Source organism: Hyaena hyaena, unplaced genomic scaffold, assembly GCF_003009895.1.
Source record: "Hyaena hyaena isolate Hyena2069 unplaced genomic scaffold, ASM300989v1 scaffold_578, whole genome shotgun sequence".
NCBI lineage: Eukaryota > Metazoa > Chordata > Mammalia > Carnivora > Hyaenidae > Hyaena > Hyaena hyaena.
This window is the reverse complement of record NW_024081212.1, coordinates 908,196-924,616: the sequence shown is the minus strand read 5'-3', so window position 1 is coordinate 924,616 and position 16,421 is coordinate 908,196.

Sequence of the window (16,421 nt, the reverse complement as noted above, 5' to 3'; positions counted from 1 at the left end):
CATAAGTTGATGACAGATGCCATAAACTTTTAAAAAAGATGGACAGCTTCAAATTTATTCTCACTGAAATGAGTTTTTAAAAAGGGAAACTAGAAGCTTCCATATATTAAATGGAAATAGGAAACTTAGATGACCAAGGGATGAATAGCAGTATTGTGGTATTTCATATAAATAAACTACTATGTTGTTTAATGCTTCTTAATCTTTAATTTAGAATTGTGACCCTCTCCAGTACTTTTCATTTTCTGGTGTGGAATGAGAAATTTTTGTGGATTTTCATGATTCAGTTTAAAGCAAAAGGAAATGTGTTTCAGACATTTTTATTGAACATTCTCCTTCTGGGCAGGAAGTGGGCAGTGTCAACCCAAAACACAGCCATAATATGGGAGGAAAACCCTCCAGTGTGTCAAAATATCTACTCCCCCTCACCCCCACTTGATGTGTTTTCTTCCTCTTTGCTGTTACTTATATACAATGGAGCCAAAGCTTAGTAACACCTCAGTATCAGGAAGAAAGCAAGTCTAACTACCATTGAAAGTGATTAGGAAGTGAATTGTGTGCATAGACCTGGCCTAAACCATTTTTACTGAGATAAGAGCTTCAGGACCTGCCATTTTTAGAAAGAAAAGGCAATCCATTCTTCAGCAGCGAAGATGAGATGACAACCAAGCTCTGCTTCTCACTCATTGGCTGCTGTTAGGTAAATCTCATCTGAATTTTTCCATTATTAAATGGAGATAATAATATTGAAATTTCTGTAACATAGACTTGAAATAATGTCTTGGAAATTTTCTTAAATTCTCAAAAAAAATACTATGCACATCTAGGACAGTGATACTAATAGCATTCTAATAAAAATGCATTTCTATTTTATTTGGCAATAATACTTATATTTGCAAATAATTGCATATAAAATCAGGTATCTGAAAGCAATATACATCTGAGGAGCCCAGGGTGAGTGTTTCATTTGCATTTCTGTGCATTCTTAATTCTGCTTTTTTGTGTTTCTTTATTATTGTTAAAAATACAACTGTTCATTAAATAAATATTAATTACTATTTGCAAGGCACTGTACAGTTCTGTATGAGGCACACAAAATAGATAAAACATAGTTTTGCTCTTCATGGAACTAAGACTGTTCACATTACCTTGGGAATTTACATTTTACTATTATTAGACTGATTTGTGGATTTTATAGGTGTGCTTCCTGAGCTCATTCCTTGTATGATAAACAAAATCGACCATAGCATGAGTGTTGAGATTTTCAACGTAGCAGCTTTTATCAGATAACATAATGTGTTTCTTAGAAAGGAAGTTCAAAAGGACCAATTCTGTTAGATTGCTGACCTTGACCTCCTGTGGCCAAAAATCCTGTTTCCCTGTGTTTTTAAAGGAAACACGTTTGAGAAAAGCTCCCAATCCCAGATTCAGTGGTTTTCCTTAAAGGCTGTTTGGAGAGACAACAATGGAATTCTGGGAGAGATCTGACATCAGCGGATTCATCTGATCCCTCTCAGGAGAGAGGGGTGTTTGTTTATTCTGCACAGAGCACTATATTTCTATGCATGTGCTATTCTTAGAGACCTTTGAAGTAGAAATGTTGTATGTCATAGACCTCCTTGTGGTTAAAACCTTTAAGGTTGTTTATCTGATGTGTATGTAGAGCATATGGAAAAGGAGAAACACCTGTTTGTTGAAAATGGACTCTGAGGAATTAGGGAGCAGAAGTTTGCAAGTTTTGATTCTCTATATGTTTGTTTATTTTACATCATAGGCTGATTTTCAAGCCTTTGGATAGATGGCTTTGAAGAGGAAAATACGATTACATCAGGAAACCAAGGAGTTTATATAGAAAATTATGTGGTATCTAGAAACTGTGTGGGACTAGATGTTAACTGGGACTATCATCTACCCCGACTATATATATTGTGAACATCAAATGAGATAAGCTGTAGGAAATTGCTTTCAGAGTGTAGCGATTTAAACACTAAGACATTCCTTATTTCTATAGCTCAAGCCTCACTTTGTTATTTTCAAAGATCTTTTAGAAATTCAAAACAAAAAAGCACAACATATTAAAAAAAGATACATGATTCATTTTTAGCCCATGGTAACATATCGTAGACTTTTTTACACATGAACTTATATCTCAGTTTTAAATTCTTTTTTTTAATGTTTATTTATTTTTGAGAGAGAGAGAGTATGCATGAGTGAGGGTAAGGAGCACAGAGAGAGGGAGACACAGAATCCAAAGCAGGCTGTCAGCTCAGACCCGATGCAGGGCTTGAACTCATGAACCATGAGATCATGACCTAGTCTGAAGTTGGACACTTAACCAACTGAGCAACTGAGGCACCCCTATATCTCAGTTTTAGAAGTGGCTAAATACTATTTCCTTGTGTGAAAGTAAAATATATGTCCTGTATTGATAGATATTTAAATAATTTTGTTGGATTACTAAAAAGAAAAGCCATGGGGTGCCTGGGTGGCTCAGTCTGTTAAGCGACCGACTTCTGCTCAGGTCATGATCTCATGGTTTGTGGGTTCGAGCCTCTTGGAGGGATCTGTACTGACAGCTCAGAGCCTGGAGCCTGCTTCGGATTCTGTGTCTTCCTCTCTCTCTGCCCCTTCCCTGCACATGCTCTGTCTCTGTCTCTCAAAAATAAATGAATGTTAAAAAAAATTAAAAAATAAAATAAAAAGAAAAGCTGTATCAGCATTTACGTCACATGTTCTTCTATTCATTCTCAAACGTCTCATTGAAGGTAAAGTATATGAAACAAAAAGAAAGGCTCACACAAGATGATATGCTATTGAAAACGTGGGCTAATTATGTTTATAACTATGGTGTAAAATTTTACACCAGGTAGTGAGAGAATCGACTGTGAGGGTAAAGTCATTTGAGAATTGTACGAGACAATCCACTTTGGCTTCTGCTTCTAGGAAGATGGAGTAGACACCTTTTCCCCATTCTTGCTAACTAAGAACACCAGACATGTTATATAAGAGAAATGTTAGATGACGCTGGAAGATGAACAGAAGGCAAAGTGGCTAGGGACCTTAGAACCTAAATTTTGTTTTGTTTTGTGTATCTCAGATTGGACATTAGAGAAACTGGCAACCTGAAAAATACCGGTAGACACAGGCTAAAAAAATGCCAAATAAAGTCTTCAATCTCTAGCCAAAGGACCAAGAAAAGAACACCCTGGTAAGAAAATTTTTAGACAGTATGTGTTCTCCTTGAGGCAAACACCATAGGAAATACTGCGGTCCCATCTCTCTGCATTGTCCTGCCAGCAAAGACCTAGACTTTCATCCTTCCCATATGTAATGAGTGCTCCCACCCTGAAGATGTGGTTTCAGTGAGCTGAGTGGGGAGATGAGACTGTCACACCCTCTCCCCCGACAACATGGAATGACTGGACTTCCACCCTTCCCTCTGCTGGTGTCAGACAAAGCCAAGTGAAAGCCAGGGTTTTCACGGCTGCCAAGTAGAAAGGAAGTCATCCTCCATGGTGTGAATGTAGACCATGTGAACGGCGCTAATGAAGACGTACCCCAGGTGTCGTCAACAAAGACCAAGTAGAAAACTTGATATTAAAGAGTGGCACCACCAGAATGGTGTTAGAGGAGACCTGCTAAAATGTAAGATTTAAATAAGATGCAGACTCCATAACATTATGGCCAAAATGTCCAGAGATCAGTTGAATATCACGCATCAGATCAAAAATCCGGAAAATACCACTAGAATAAAAACGGTAATTAATGACAACCAAAGTTGAGATGACACAGATGTTAGAATTGTCTAACAAGAATTTTAAAGCAGCTGTCATAAATGTACTTTAATAAGCATTGGAAACATATTTAGAAACAAATGAATAAAACCAGAAAATCTCAGCAAGGAAATAAAAAATGTTAGAAAAGAAATAGAATTATATTTAACATATATTAAATAACATTTATTTAAAAATAAAAGACAGACAAAACCCCCCACAAACACAATGGATGGGCTCAATAGGAGAGTATGGAATATCGATTAAGGAATACATGAAATTAAAGGCAGAACAATGGAAATGATTTAATCTGAATGACCAAAAAATGTTAAAAATAATGAACAGGGCCTCAGTGGTATGTGGGACTATGAACAAGATCTAAGATTCATGTCACCAAAGTGCCAAAGAGGAGAAGAGACCAGAGGAGGTGGAAAAGTATTAAAAGAAATTATAGGGGCGCCTGGGTGGCTTAGTCGGTTAAGCGTCCGACTTTCGCTTAGGCCATGATCTCGCGGTTCGTGGGTTTGAGCCCCGTGTTGGGCTCTGTGCTGACTGCCAGCTCAGAGCCTGGAGCCTGTTTCAGTCTGTGACTCCCTCTCTCTCTGACCCTCCCCTGCTCATGCTGTTTCTCTCTCTCCTAGAAATAAATAAAAATATTAAAAAAAAAAAAAAAGAAATTATAATAGCTGAGAAGTCCCCAGGTTTGGCAAGAAATAAAACTGGCAAGTCCCCAGTTTAGAAGAGTTAAACAATCCAAAAAGAGGAGACACTCAATATTTCTGTGACAAGACACATGAAAGTCAAACTTTTGAAAACTGAGGACAAAGAAAATATTTGAAAGTGGGAAGAGAGACATGCTACATTACCTACAGAAGAAAAACAATCCAAATGATAGTGAATTTCTCATCAGAAACAATTGAGGCCAAAAAGAAGGGGCACAACAGTTTTCAGAGCTGAGAGAAAAGAACTGCTAACCCAGAATTTTGTATTCCTTGTGCTTCTGGCCGGAGAAAGAGAAGAAGAGCCACCTAAAGAGGGACAAAACCAAACCAAACCAAACAAGACACTGAGACACACTTGTGAAGCTCACAGTACAAAGGCAAGAGCTCACTGAAAGACCGAAACCTGATCATAGGACAATAAAACCCTTTTCCATCTCCCCACACTTAACCATCACATTAGTATAAGTCAATTTATAACAGTTACTTTTACCCACTACATCGTATCCAGTTATCAAGAAAAAACTTACAATGTTTACTAAGAGGCAAAAACACAATCTGAAGATGGAGAGCAAGTATCAGAACCAGAGAGAACAGAGATGTGGAGTTATCAGATCAGGAAGTTAAAACAACTACAATTAAATTGCTAAGGGCTCTAATGGATAAAGTAGACAACATGCAAAAACAGAAAGACAATGTAAGCAAAGAGAAGAAAATCCTAAGAAAGAGCTAGAGAAATGCTAGAGATAAAAAAAAAAAAATCCTTGAAAATGTAAGGAGAAAGAGAAGAAAGATTGATAAAACAAAACAGAATACCCAAAGATTGTAAGAAAACTACAAAAGTGTAACATATATGTAATGGCAATGCCAGAAAAAGAAATACAGAAAGGAACAGAAGAAATATTTGAAACAACAATGACTACGAATTTCTCCCAAATTAATGCCAGATCCAGGAAGCTCAGAAAACACCAAGCCCCTTGGCCTCCCCCCACCAAAGTCCTCAAATAGGTGGAGATTTGACAACACACTTTTTTTTTTTAAATGTTTTATTTATTTCCAGGAGAGAGAGATAGAGACAGCTTGAGCAGGGGAGGGTCAGAGAGAGAGGGAGTTACAGACTCTGAAATAGGCTCCAGGCTCCGAGCTGGCAGTCAGCACAGAGCCCGACGCGGGGCTCGAACCCACGAACCGCAAGATCATGACCTAAGCGAAAGTCGGACACTTAACCGACTAAGCCACCCAGGCGCCCCTTGACAACACACTTTTAATTAATATGTGGGTCAAAGAAGAAATCTCAAGAGAAATTTTAAAATACTTTGAACTAAATAAAAATGAAAACATAAATTATTAAAAAAGACGGCATGAAGTTAAAGTAGTGCTTAGAGGAAATTTATTGCACTGAATGCATATGTTAGAAAGGAAGAAAGATCTAAAAGCAGTCATCTAAGCTTCTATTAGGAAACTAGAAAAGGAAAGCCAATTAAATCCAAAGTAAGCAGATGAAAAGAAATAAGACTTAAGCAGAAATAACAGAAATTGAAAACAGGAGATCAATAATCAGTGAAACAAAAAACTGGTTCTTTGAAAAGATTAATAAAATGGATAAACCTCTACCAGGCTAATTAAGGGAAAAATATAGAGAGAAAGAACACAAGTTACTAATATTGGAAACAAGGGCACCTTGGTGGCTCAGTTGGTTAAATGTCTGACTTTGGCTCAGGTCATGATCGTGTGGTTCATGGGTTCAAGCACCATGTCCAGCTCTGTGCTGACAGCTCAGAGCCTGGAGCCTGCTTTGGATTCTGTGTCTCCCTTTCTCTCTGCCCCTCCCTTGCTCATGCTCTGTTTCTCTCTCTGTCAAAAATAAATAAACATTAAAAAAATTAAAAAAAAAAAAAAGAAATGAAAGAGGGGCAACTGAGTGGCACGGTGAGTGTCTGACTCTTGATTTTGGCTCAAGTCATGGTCCCAGGGTTATGGGATCAAGCCCTGTGTCAGGTTCCACACCGGGTGTGCCGAGCCTGCTGGAGATTTTCTGTCTTCCCCTCTGACACTCTCCCCTGCTCAAGTGTGTGCCTTCCCTTTCTCTTAAAAAAAAAAAAAAATGAGAGGACTTCACTACAGATTTTATGGACATTAAAGGATGATAAAGAAACACTATGAACAACTCCTTGCCCACAAATTTGATCATGTAGATGAAATGCAAACATTTTTCAAAGATAAAATCAGCAAAAATTCACACAAGAAGAAATACACAATTTGAATAGGCTTATATCTATTCAACGCATTTGATTGATAATTGATTGATAATTAATAATCTTTCAAAGCAGAAAGCACCGAACCCAAATGGGTTCTTTCATAAATTTTACACCACAAATTTAAGGGAGAAATTATACCAATTCTCTACATCTCTTTCATAAGATAGAAGCAGAGGGAAATTTTCTAACTCATTCTATGAGGCCAATATCATTCTAATAAACAAAACCAGACAAAGACATTACAAGAAAAGAAAATTGCATACCAATATCTCTGATGAACATAGATGCGAAAATCCTCAACAAAGGATCAGCAAATCAAATCCAACAATCTATAAAATGATACAGGATCACCAAGTGGGGTTTATTGCAGGTATACAAGTCTGATTCAACATTCAAATCAATAATACATACATCTGAAACTATTATAATAATGTGTCAACTATACTTCAATGAAAAATGTTTTAAAAGTCAATAATGAAATCTATCATATCAATAGGGTAAAAATGAAAAATCATATAATCACATCAATAGATGCAAAAAAAAGCATTTGACAAAATCTTTTAGCCATTTTTGTTAAAAACTCTCAGTATACTAGAAATAGAGGGGAATTTCTTCAACTTAATAAAGAATATAAAAACCCAAAGCTAATAACATATTTGATGGTGAAAAACTTGAAAATTTCCTACTAAGATCAGGTACAAGGCAAGGAAGTCTTCTCTCCTCGCTTCTTTTAAACACTGTACTAGAAATCTTTGCTAATGCAATAAAACAAGAAAAGTAAATAAAGCATATACAGATTGAAAGGAAGAAGTAAAACTGTTTGCAGATGACATGATTCTCTACGTAGAAAATCTGAAAAAATTAGCATAAAAAACCCTCCTGGAACTAACAAGTGATTATAGCAAGGTTGCAGGATACAAAATTAACATAGAAAAGTCAACTCCTTTCCTATATATTAGCAATGTGAAATTAAAAACACAGTATCATTTATATTAGCATCCAAAACACAAAATATGTATAAAACAAAAAGAGTATGTATAAAATCTATATGACAAAAACTACAAAACTCAAAGGAAATAAATTAAAAAAAAACAAAATAATTAGAGATTTTTTGTTCATAGACTGGAAGACTCAATATTGTCAAGATGTCAGTTTTTTCCAAATTGATGAGCAGATTTGGAAGTTAACATGGAGAGGCAAAAGACCCAGAATAGCCAACACGATACTGGAAAAGGACTGACAGTATTTGACTTCAAGATTTACTCTAAACATACAGTAATCAAGACAGTGTGGTATTGGTGAAAGAAGAGACAAATAGATTAATGGATCAGAATAGAGATCCCAGAAACAGATCCTACAAATATAGTCAACTGATGTTTGATGAAGGAACAAAAGCAATAGAATGCAACAAAGATAATCTTTTCAACAAATGGCGCTGGAACAATTGGACATCCATGTGCAAAAAAATGAATCTAGACAAACCTTACATCCTTCATAACAAACTAACTCAAAGTGGATCATAAACCCAAAAGTAAAACACAAAATTATAAAACTCCGAGAAGGTGACACAGGGAAAACGTAGATGACTTTGGGTAACATGATGACTTTTCAGGTACAACAACAAAGTCATGATCCATGGAAAACAATTGACGAACTTGTCCTTATTAAAATAAAAGAAAAATATGCTCTTCAAAAGATAAGGTCAAGAGCAGTAGAAATGAAGCCTCAGACTTGGAGAAAGTATTTGGAGAAGACACATCTGAAAAAGGACCATTACCCTAAGTATACAAAGAACATTGAAAGTCAATAGTAAAAAAATGAAACTGATTCAAAGGTGGGCCAAAGATCTTAACAGATAACTCACCAAGGCAGATGTCCCAGATGGGAAATAAACATAGATAAAGATGGTCCATGTCACATCATCAGGCAAATGCAAATTCAAACAACAGTGAGGTACCACTATTCAATAGGTACACCTGTTGAAATGGCCTAGATCTGAAATACTGAGAGCATCAAATGCCAACCAGGAAGTGAAGCAATAGAAACTCTCACTCATTGCTGGTGAGAAGGCAAAATGGGACAGCCACTTTCAAGAGACAGTGTGGCTGTCTTACAAAACTAAACATACTATGAGGCACCTGGGTGACTCAGTCGGTTGAGCATCCAACTTCGGCTCAGGTCATGATCTCGCGGTTTGTGGGTTCAGGCCCTGTGCCAGGTTCTGTGCTGACAGCTAGCGCAGAGCCTGGAGCCTGTTTCAGATTCTGTATCTCCCTCTCTGACCCTCCCCTACTCATGTTCTGTCTCTCTCTGTCTCAAAAAATAAATAAACTATTAAAAAAAAAAACTAAACATACTCTTACCATATGCTACAGCAATGGAGTTCCTTGTTATTTGGACTGGAAAGATGTGTCCACACAAATACTGCACATGGATGGTTATTGCCGTTTTATTCATAATTGCCCAAAACTGGAGCAACCAATTGTCCCTCAGTAGGTAAATGGATAAATAAACTGTTATGACCAGACAATGTGATGATACTCAGAACTAAAAAGAAATGAGCTGTTAAGCCATGAAAAGCCACAGAGGAAACTTAAGTGCATGTTACTAAGTGAAAGAAGCCCATCTGAAAAAGCTACATACTCTGTGATTCCAGGTATATGACATTCTGGAAAAAGAAAGACCATGTAGATGGTAAAAGATCAGTGGTTGCCAGGGATTTGGTGGAGGAGGGGAAGTTCTGGGGAGGGGTGAATAGGCAGAGCACACTATTTTTAGGGCAGTGAAAATACTCCATAGATACTATAATGATGGATACATGTCATTATACATTTGTTCAAACTCAGAGAATGTAAAACACCAAGAGTGAACCCTAGTGTAAACTATGGTCTTTGAGTAATTTTGATATGTGAGTGTTCATCAGCTGTAACAAATGTTCCACTCTAGTGGTAGACGTTGATAATGGCGGACACAATGCATGTATTGGGGTGGACAGTATATGAGGAATGTCCGTGCCTTCCCCTCAATTTGGCTGTAAACCTAAAACTGCTCTAAAAATTATAGTCTAATAAATAAACAAAAACCTGAGTCACCATTTAAAACTCAGGGGGTTTCAAATACAGATTTAGATTTTCAGTTTCTGTTTATAGATTGGAGACATCTAGCATTGGGTCAGCCTTGGTCACAGCTACAATCACCCGAGCTGAGTAGTAAATGCCCCCTTTAAGAAGATCCACTCTGCTGTGTTCAAACATTTCCCCACTAGCTCTACTCAGTTTCCATTTCTGTCTTGGGCTCTATGTCATTTTTTAAAAATTTTTTTTAATGTTTTATTTATTTCTAGGAGAGAGAGAGAGACAGCGTGAGCAGGGGAGGGTCAGAGAGAGAGGGAATCACAGACTCTGAAACAGGCTCCAAGCTCTGAGCTGGCAGTCAACACAGAGCCCGACGCGGGGCTCGAACCCACGAACCGCGAGATCACGACCTAAGTGAAAGTCGGACGCTTAACCGACTAAGCCACTCAGGTGCCCCTTGGGCTCTATGTCATTAAAAGGGAGACCCATTCCCTACAGATTCTGGACCAGTTACCCCACCAAGAACTCAGTCAGAAGGAGCACAGTGAGAAATGTGTTGGCAGAAGTAACTAAAAGGAAGAGACCGTGGGGAAGCAACCCAGTGTTCAGATAAATGGATAAACAAAATGTGGCATAAACATAACATGGAATATCATTCAACTTTTAAAAGGAGGGAAATTCTGACATAACATGGATAAACCTTGAGAGCATTATGCTAAGTGAAAGGAGTCAGTCACAAAAAAATAAATACTATGCAATCCCACTTATATGAGATACCTAGAGTAGTGAAAATCATAGAGACCGAAAGTAGAAGTGTGGCCAGGGGCTATGGGCTGGGTGCAACGAAGAACTAGTGCCTAATGGGTACAGAGTTTTCAAGAAGAGTTGTTAGTGTTTCAGTCTCTTCTACTTGTTACTCATTCGTTCGGGCACAGTGGCGACTTCCAAGCTCCTTATATTTGGAACTAGAAACTGAAAATCAGAACTTCCTGGCTCAGTTTTTGAAAGCACTGACTGAATAAAATAGTCTGCAAGTCTCATTCGGCCCTCAGGCCCTGAGTTTGTGACTTCTAATCTAGGGTTAGGTGTCCAAACTTGCTCTCACAGGATCAATTATAGGAGCTGGATATGAGAATTGAACCCGGTGCCCATCCTGGGTTCCCACTGCCATGTTCCGACCATGGCAATGAGATCCAGTGTGGTGAAAACATGGGGTCACCCCTCAGCTATGGCATCACTGTCTAGGAATCCTCAGGGGCATTTTGGAAAATGGAATGAGTGGGGACTTTGAAGTCACATCAAAGAAGAATCTTCTGGGAGCTCCTGAGTGGCTCAGTCGGTTGGGAGTCCGACTCTTGATTTTGGGTCAAGTCATGATTTCATGGTCATGAGATTCAGCCCTGTATCAGGATCCATGCTGACTGCGGAGCCTGCTTGGGATTCTTTCTCTCTGTCTCTCCTTGCCCCTCCCCTGCTGGTGAGTGCACATGCTCTCTCTCTCAAAATGAATGAATGAATGAATGAATAAATAAACAAACATTTAAAAAAAGAATAATCTTCCGAAGGTGACATTCCTAAAATTATGCGTGAAAATTCTTAGTTCCATGTCCGACACCTGGGAAGCACCACTTTTCCAGGGACGGTGGCAGTCATCGTTAAGGCTGGAATGAGGATTGCATGAGATCACATGACAAAAAGCCTCACACACCATGCATGTGACATGACGCACAAGTTCAAGAGAAAGGTCAGTTGCTTTGTTTTCCCTTTATTATTTCCTACCCAAACTTCTACAAATGGTTAAGCCCCTTGCTAACTAGATCCAGGCACATGAGCCCTGAATGACCACATTGTAGGAGTTCGATGGCTTTTGGAATAGAAGATGAATATAGTAATAAATAGTTGACAGTATTTTTTAACTTCCAAAAGCTCATGACTATGATAATGAAAGGGATACTAAGATGCTAATACACAGCTGAAGGTTTAGGTGGGGAAGGAAAAGAATTATGTAGAAAACACTGATAAACAATTCAAGAAACTATATAGTGAATCTATCGTGTGATATTTTACGGATTTTGCATGCTTTCCTGCATAGCATGGGTAGCAACTGACAACCTTTTTCCTAACATACGAGCAGAATTATACTTCCAAGTCATATGAGAGGTAGTGATATGCCTGTCAGAAGTTGCACTGTCCAGTATGATCGATGCTATTATTTATATATTTGAGAGAAGAAAATGTTCCTTCTTATTGTGAGGCTCTTAAGTAACATAGAACACTAAATCTAATGAAATATTTAAGTATTTTGACTGAGAATTAGGTTCATATCTTATTTTTATGAATATCTTTTTCAGTGGTCATATGTTTCATAATGTTGTTATCCACTGATTTACTAAACTATTCCTCAATTCCTGAGAAATAGGTGGTTTCTAGTTGCTCAAAGGTGACTTTCTATGCAATTCCATAAACTTGATAGGTGGTTCATCATTAGAAACTATATTAACCTTATATGCTACATTTAAAAATTTAAAGGAAATAATCTTGATTATATCAGTAGATGACCAGAAAAGGCAAATAATTACATTTAGAAGCAGGTTCTAATTCCTTTTTTAAACAAAACTTTATGTAAAATATGAATCAAAGAAAGTTACCTTGAAAAGAAAGAAACACGGTTATTAGTTGCAGATAACATTCCTAAAAATCCAACAAATTCAGCAGAAATTGTTAAACCAACAACAAAATTAATAAGATGGCTATATGTAAGACAAAATACAAAAATAAATATTACCTTGTTTTTTATCAGCATTGGACAATTAGAAACTGAGGTATAATAAATCATATTCAAGATGAAGTCAAAATTAGTCTATGACACACCTAAGAATTAGTTATTAAGAGAATCATACATTTTTATTAAAAGATGAACAATAGGACTAAAATAAATAGATAGTGTGATTCCTCATGGAAAGACTAAATATCATACAGGTGCTGTTTCTTCTCAAATTAATGTACATGATAATGCAAATTTGATTAGCATCTCAAGAAACTGTTTTGGGAAATAAACAAGATGATTCCAATATTTACTTGGAAGAATAAATAAGAGTTTAAGAAATATAAGAAATATATAACATATATTTTAGTACATATTGATATATACTTTAAGAAATATAAAAATTCAAGAAATATAAGAATTTGAGAAAGAAGAATCATGACGGGGATTTGCTCTTTAAGATATTAAAATATATCATTATCAAAATCAAAATAGTTGGGTAATAATACAAAAATAGATATAGAGAAGAGTGGTACATTACAGGGAATGCAGAAAAAGACATTTGTTTATGTGGGTTTAATATTATGATAATGAAGTTATTTTTTTTATTTTTTAATTTTTTTTAATGTTTTACTTATTTCTAGGAGAGAGAGAGACAGCGTGAGCAGGGGAGGGTCAGAGAGAGAGGGAGTCACAGACTGAAACAGGCTGCAGGCTCTGAGCTGGCAGTCAGCACAGAGCCCGACGTGAGGCTCGAACCCACGAACCGCGAGATCATGACCTAAGTGAAAGTCGGACGCTTAACCGACTAAGCCACCCAGGCACCCCGATAATGAAGTTATTTTAAAGAAAATGTAATTTCTCCCACTGGCACATTGTTATAAAAATTATAGAGGAGCTGAACATCTAAATGTAGAAAAAAACTATATGGTATTGTTATGTCAAATTAACCACATGTAATAGCAAAAATATCTTAGGATCACAGTGACTTAACATTAATTAATTAAGCAAAGTCTGAAGTGGATAATCTGCGGACTTTCCAGGGAAGTTCCTTTCAGATGATAATTTAGGTATTTAAGCTGTTTTTAATTGTTCCTGTGCATTTTGGAGTATTTGGTTTTGAGATGAGAGGAGAGAAACAGAAGGTCAGATGGGGGTATTTGTGGTCAGGGGTAGAAATGATGTAGGTTGTGTGTGTCACTTCTGTCCACACGCTATTGGCTAGAACTAGTGGTCTATTTATAACCGAATTCTAAGGCTGGAAAACGTGACAGAGCACATGGCAATTCAGTCAGCATTAAATGCCTCTATCAAAAAAGTATTACAATCAAATATAGATAAAAATTTTTATAGACTCAGGGTGGGGAGAATTTTTTTATGATTGTCTAGAAAAAAATCAATAAAAGGAAAAATAGATTTGACTACACAAGCATTTAAAAGCATTGAATAGTGGGGCGCCAGGGTGGCTCAGTTGGTTAAGCATCCGGCTTCAGCTTAGTCATGATCTCGCTGTTCAAGGCCCACATAGAGCCCCATATTGGGCTCCAGCTGACAGTGTAGAACTTGCTTGGGAATCTCAATCTCTCTCTCTCTCTCTCCCCCCCCCCCCCCCCCCCCCCCCCTATGTTCTGTTTCTCTCAAAATAAATAAATAAACTTAAGAAAAAGCGTCTAAAAGCATTTTATAGTGAAAGATGCCAACAGTGAGCTTAAAAGGCGAGTGACAGGTTGAGAGAAGATATTTGTCACACACACAAATGGCAAAACCTTAAAATTCCTACTGTGCGGAAATTTTTTTTAAGTTGGGGCGTGGAAGAGCCCAGCTCGGGGCTTGAACTGAGTACCCTGAGGGCAAGACCCAAGCTGAGATCAAGAGTGGGATGCTTAACTGACTGAGCCACCCAGGCGCTACCCAACCCCCAAGTATGCAGAATTTCTATAAAGAATAAAATGACAAACAAACCAATAGAGAACATAGCAAAGGATATTAAAAAATTCAAAAATGCAGATCATCAGTCACATATGTACAAGGAAGTACATTGCAATATTACTGGTAAGGGGATGAACATTGAAAACAATTTAATTTTTTTAAAATATTTTTATTTATTTCTAGGAGAGAGAGAGACAGCGTGAGCAGGGGAGGGTCAGAGAGAGAGGGAGACACACAGACTCTGAAACAGGCTCCACGCTCTGAGCTGGCAGTCAGCACAGAGCCCGACGCGGGGCTGGAACCCACGAACCGCGAGATCATGACCTAAGCGAAAGTCGGACGCTTAACCGACTAAGCCACCCAGGCGCCCCAAAAATAGTTTAATTTTTAACAGGAGTCGTCCAATGACTTGTATATGGTGCATCTGCATAGGATGGTACCGCGCAGCCATTAAAACAGAACAAAGTGGATCTCTATGCTGATAGGGCCATGTGTCAGTGACACATAAATGGAAAAAGAGATGTAGAATCACTACAGACAATGTGATGATAGAAATTAGTGACATAGATAGATGATTGATAAATAATCTAGATGAATAAATTAAATACTATGATAAAGTAGGGAAGAATATGGACAATACTGTGAACGTTGGTTTTCTCTGAAAAGTGGAAGAGGTGATATTCCCTTTATAAGTTATGTAGTTTTCTAAGTAGTGACTTTAATCTTTTTTCATTTTTCCTGCATTGTTTAAAGAAAAAACCCAGTGATAATATAAATTCATTTATTCCTCCACTCATCTCCCTAACCATACATAAATCCACTCATCTATCTATCCATCATGCATGCATCAATCACTCCATCCACTCATTCTATCACACACAAGCAACATTCAGGGAGTACCTATTCTCAGGCACTGCGTTTGCCATACGGATTACAATTAGCATTTTGTTTGGCTAGAGCTTAGAATACGAAGACGGATGCCCAAATGTTTTTTCCTCTGTCTGGTTGACCATTTATTTAAAAACAAACCAACAAAACATAAAGATTCTTGCCCTGGGTTTCCTTGAACACACCATCTGGCTTGGCTTTCCTAGCCTCTGGCCTTTGTCTGCCCTGTAGATGACAGATTAGTGAGGAACATCCTTTATAGTAGGAAATGGAGGTCAATAAAATTTGCACCAGGCTTTCCAATTTAGTATCATCCCAGTCAGGACATCCCAAAATAAAATTTGTTTCAAAAAATAGATCTAGGAGGAGCACAAGTCAGGACTGAAAACAAACAATTAATCCTCTTATGTCACTGATTCTGTGAGAAAACTAGATTAAAAAAAAAATCAATTTCTTGTTCAGGTGCAATGATTCTGTTGGTAGAAAAAAAGCTGAACGAAAATAGTGCGGTCAAAGAGTCCAGTGTGATAAACGATACCATAGAGCAAAACAGGAAGTTGTTTAGTGGAAGAGAATAATTGACCTCAGAGCCTGAGACACGAATAGGTCCTTGGATGCAAAGGTTTTTGCATTTGGTGTTTTATTGATCAGCATTAAATCGTACACTGTGTGTTCTTTTGTGGCGATCCATTGGCTTATCCACCAGGTGAAGAGATAGCATCCACAACGCTGACGGATAAAGCCATCCAAGGTTGTTACACAACATACTGGTTTCTATTCTAATATACGTAGCTTCCATATACACCAGTCCGTGTGTGCACACTTGTGTGTGCATGCATATGCACACGAGATTTTGGACCATAGGGATTTTTAATTGACACAATGTGCAATTGGACAGGAATCCCAAACCAATCTGATTTTTTTCTTGGTAGTATCTTAAAAAAGTAAGAGCTAAGGGCACCTGGGTGGCTCAGTCAGTTAAACATCTGACTCTTTTTTTTTTTTTTTTAACAAAT